Below are 4,806 nucleotides of genomic sequence, written 5' to 3'. Positions count from 1 at the left end.
ATTACTGTCAAGGTTAAGGGTTATTCCCACATCCCATGTTTCCAATGTTATAAAAAAAAAGGATTCACTAGACCAAGCTGTTTAACTCTGAGCCAATTTCTTTACCCCTACTATGTGCTGGAATCACGTGATGTATTTTGTATACATAATCTGTTATCATGATGATGGAAGCAATATTCTTAGACTCCAAAGTGTCTTTTCTACTCTGGGTCTCCAAGAATTACCCCTTTAACATCCATTTAGTTTTTCAATTAAACCCATGTGCCAGACACTTTGCTAGGCTCTGAAGACATAGAGACAGGAGACAGCTTCTGTCTTCAAGTAGATTATGATCTAGGAAGACAGACTAGCATTCTCTGAATGGAGGCTGTCCACTTCATGAAGTGTTAAAGTTTGTATCACCTAAAAAAATAATAATAAAGATGGACTAGTAAGAAAGATTACAATACAACTGATGTTTTAATAACTGTTGAGTATTGAACCATAACTAAGTAAATAATATGCTAGATGTTTTACATTACCGATACTGTACATCCCTACAATATGAGAAAACTGCAATGGTATAATGACAGAAACAGCATAGTGTGCTATGAGATCAAGCAGGAGAGACACCTATCCCAGATTTAGGGACTCAGAGAAGGTTTTATAAAAGAGACAATGTCTATGCTGACTTTTTTTAATTCATTTATTTTACTTGTGGTAAAATATATATAACATAAAATTGATCATTTTAACCATTTTAAGTACAGAGGCATTAAGAATATTTACGCTGTTATGCAACCATCACTGCCATTCATCGCCAGAACTTTTTCATCTTCTCAAACTGAAACCCCGTACGCATTTAACAATAATTCCTCATCCTCCCACCCCTTAGCCCTTCACAACCACTATTCTATTTTCTGTCTCTGTGGTTTTGGCAACCCTAAATACCCCATAGTAGTAGAATGGTACAATATTTATCCTTTTGTGACTGACTTATTTAACTTAGTATAATATTTTCAAGACTCATCCATGTTGGCCCTGGCTAGCGTAGCTCAATGGATTGAGTGCCAGCCTGCGAGCCAAAGGATCACCAGTTCGATTCCCAGTCAGGGCACGTGCCTGGGTTGCAGGCCAGGTCCCCAGTTGAGGGAGCTTGAGAGGCAATCACACATTGAAGTTTCCCTCTCTCTCTTTCTCCCTCCCTTCCCCTTTCTCTAAAAATGAATAAAAAAATTTTTTTTAAAAATCAATGATTCATCCATGTTGTAGTGTCAGAATTTTGTTCCTTTTTTTCTTCTACCAATTTTATTTTATTTTTTTATTTTATTTTTTAATCACAGGTGGCATTTAATACTATATAACTAGTTTCAAGTGTATAACATAATGATTAGATATTTATATATGTAACTTACAAAGTGATTATCCAGATAATCCTGATTATCTGATACCATATATAGTTATTACAATATTATTGACTATATTCCCCATGCTGTACATATTCAGATCCTCTGCTCATTTTTTGATTGGATTGTTTGGCGTTTGGTTGTTAAGTTGTATGAGTTCCTTATACATTTTGAATATCAACCCCTTATCAGGTGTATCATTGGCATATAACGTCTCTCATTCATTAGTCTGTCTTGTCTTTTTTTTCGTTTCTTTTTGGAGAACGTCCTTCCTTTGACAGCTAAATAATATTACTTTATATGGCTATACCACATTTTATCCATTCATTTGTTGGTGGACAGTTGGTTTGCTTCTACCTTTTGACTATAGTTTAATAATGCTGCCATAAATGGGTATACAAACGTCTCTTCAACACACTGCTTTCAATTCTTTTGGATATATATTATGTTAAGCCTTGAAGCATAAAAAGAATATAGGCAAAAAAAGGACAAGCACTCAAGTAGAGTGAGCAATGTGTGCAAAGGCACAGATGGCTAGAGTTCCATATAGCTGAAGAATAGAGGCAGTGAGTCGTAAGAGGTAAGGCTACAAAAAGAGACAGAGGCAAGATTACATACCATGGGGAGTGGACAGTGGAAGCTCAAAGCAGGGCTCAGGTTGAGTCTCTGTCTTCATTGATATTCTTAAAGGATCCACTTCGATGTACTTTTAAGCACTTCTTCAAAAACACTGTTTCCATAGCAAAGACTTGAGGCCCTAATGGAAGTGACACTAGCTGACATACACGTTGTGGTGACCCCAGTCTTCGTTTTTTCCTCTTTAAAAGCAATATGGAACACTTCACAAACTCGGGCGTCATCCGTGCACAGGGGCCGTGCCGATCTTCTCTGTACAGTCCCAGTTTCAGTGTATGTGCTCCTGAAGCGAGCACTGTGGTGACTCCAGTCCTATGTTTCCCCCCCAGTAGTCCCCCTCCCTCTACAGTATTCAATAAATAGTAATGGAATGTTCAATTGATTATTTATAGTCAAAGGACATATGCTTTTTTATAAAATCTTTTGCTCAAAATAATATTCTCTAATGTATTGCTTTTATTTGACTGAATTCTTTTCAGAATCAGCCAAGCCAGGGCACAAATCCAATTATAAGATTCTGTGTTTAGCCCTGGCTGGTGTGGCTCCGTGGATTGAGCCTGTGAACTGAAGGGTTACTGGTTCGGTTTCTGGTCAGGGCACATACCTGAGTTGCAGGTCAGGTCCCCAGTTCGGGGCTGGGGTGGGGCGTGTGAGAGGCAACCGATCAATGTTTTTCTTGCACATCAATGTTTCCCTCTTTCTTTTTCTCCCTACCTCCCCCTCTTTCTACAATAAACAAATAAATAAATAATTTCTTTAAAGAAAAGATTCTGTATTCAACTCCTCTGCTTGCTTTCTCTGTAACACAGAATGAATCCATTCAGTTGTGATGAAAATGGTGCCAGGTAAATTTGGGGCCCACACAGATGTGAATGACAGTGCAACCCATAATCTGTTTATTTCTAACAAGAGTCTTTTTTTTAATTATTATTTTAGAGAGAGAGAAAGGGAAAGAGATGTGTTGTTCCACTTACTTATGCATTTATTGGTTGCTTGTTTTCTGGGTCCTGACCGGAGATCAAACCCTCAACCTTGGCACATGGAGAGTACACTCTGACCAACTGAGCTGCCCAGCCAGGGCTAGAGAAGTGGCATCTTGATCATCACATAAATTACTATCAATTAATGTTATTATTTTGGTCAGCAGGGACTAAGGCATTTTCCCTACAATTCTGATTGGATGAAAGACTTTACATTATCCATTTGCTGACAAATTATAGTAATACAGCTGCTTTTTAAAAATTCTCTTTGCACATCCCATATTAGTTCTGTCAGTGAGCACATTAGAAGAACAAATGTTACAAAATATTCTGTTGCTTTTAAGACATAATTGACCTCATCAGAGAAGGCCATGTACTCTAGGCATCCAATCCTCTCACAATATTTTCTTTGTTTCTATGTTTAACCCGTGCTGTTTCAAAGAATGGCAAGAATTCTTAAACAATGGAAGCTCTAATGTATGATTGTTTGTTAGAAATGGAAATGAAAATCACAATATTATAAACCAAAGAATAATGTAACTAATATGTCTCCCAGTTGTTTTGATTTTCCTGCCTTCTCCCCAGACTTCAATCACCAACTCTACTCTTTCAAAGTTACAAAGCTATAATTTTTTAAATAAAGCACTAATAAAGAAAAATGTCAAAAAAAATTTTTAACTAATTTTTTTAAAAGATTTTATTTATTTATTTTTAGAGAAAGAATAAGGGAAGGAGACACACAGAGAGAGAAATAATTGATATGTGAGAGAAACATCAGTCGGTTGCCTCTAACATACACCCCAACCAGGGACCTGGCCCAAAACCCAGGCATGTGCCCTGACTGGGAAATGAACCAGCAACCTTTCTGGTTTGTGGGACAATGCCTAGCCCACTGAGCTACACTAGTCAGGACTTTAAAAAAACTTTAAATTCCACAAAGATGGTAAGAGTAGGCAACTAAAGAAAGTTCCATAACCTCCATCCCTAAAGAGCACTAAAAATAGATAGGAAGGCCCACCCCATGCCTCGCATGATTTATGTTTTCAAATGTTCTGGGCAAAGGTCTTGACCACACCTCTTTAAATATCATCTAGCAGACCACACAGCTGAGATCAAATTGTGTTTTTGTGGTGTTTCTGTCTATACCAATATCAGATTCAAATATTAAACTGAGTGATTGTAGGTGGTCTACAAGCTTGAGATGAGGTAAAGGAAGGACAGAACTTCTACTGTTGATTAACTAGGAACAAGATTGAGAGTAAATAGTCTCCCTTTGTCTACTTTGCTAATGTGTTTTCATCAAAGTCTTAAAGATAGGCCCAACATGTTACCTTTTATTTAATAAGACTCCCATGCAAGTTGTGAGCAAGAAGAACTTCAAAGGTACTGAGGGAAAGCCAGAGGATGCTGATAGAATTTATTGGAATAGAAATGTCTGTCACTGCTACCTTGAGAAAAGCTTCCAAAATATTACAAATACCCATAGGACTCATCAATTATGGTCACTCACGAAATACAAAAACTGTAAAACTAGCACTATTTAAGGAGCCTTCATAATTAACATAAAGGAACATCCAGAGGAAAAAAAGTATTAAGTTATTTTAGAATATTCAAAATCTAATAAGGAAGCTAATTGGTTTCTGTCCTCATTTTAGGGAGAGCCACTTCAGGAATAGGAGTAGACATGAAGCACCTCTTAAATCAAAGGCTAGGAGCAAAGGAGGAAATGGAAATTACCAACTGCTGTAGATTGAATGTTTATACCCTCTCTCTCCCAAAAGTTAAAACCTTTCCTTCCAGGATGA

At 37.2% G+C, this 4,806-nt stretch overlaps 1 non-coding gene across 1 annotated transcript; it reads right to left on the bottom strand.

The window, feature by feature from the left end:
* Positions 1-2,210: 2,210 nt before the first annotated feature.
* On the bottom strand, positions 2,211-2,317 carry LOC129085817 (U6 spliceosomal RNA). Its single transcript, XR_008530754.1, has one exon. It is a non-coding gene; the product is annotated as a U6 spliceosomal RNA (small nuclear RNA).
* Positions 2,318-4,806: the final 2,489 nt, after the last annotated feature.

The sequence above is a fragment of the Pteronotus mesoamericanus genome, unplaced genomic scaffold (assembly GCF_021234165.1).
Source record: "Pteronotus mesoamericanus isolate MK-2021 breed Mesoamerican mustached bat unplaced genomic scaffold, CSHL_Meso_final scaffold_31, whole genome shotgun sequence".
Taxonomy (NCBI): domain Eukaryota; kingdom Metazoa; phylum Chordata; class Mammalia; order Chiroptera; family Mormoopidae; genus Pteronotus; species Pteronotus mesoamericanus.
Note: the sequence above shows the minus strand (reverse complement) of the source record. Positions and strands in the feature narration are given on the sequence as shown.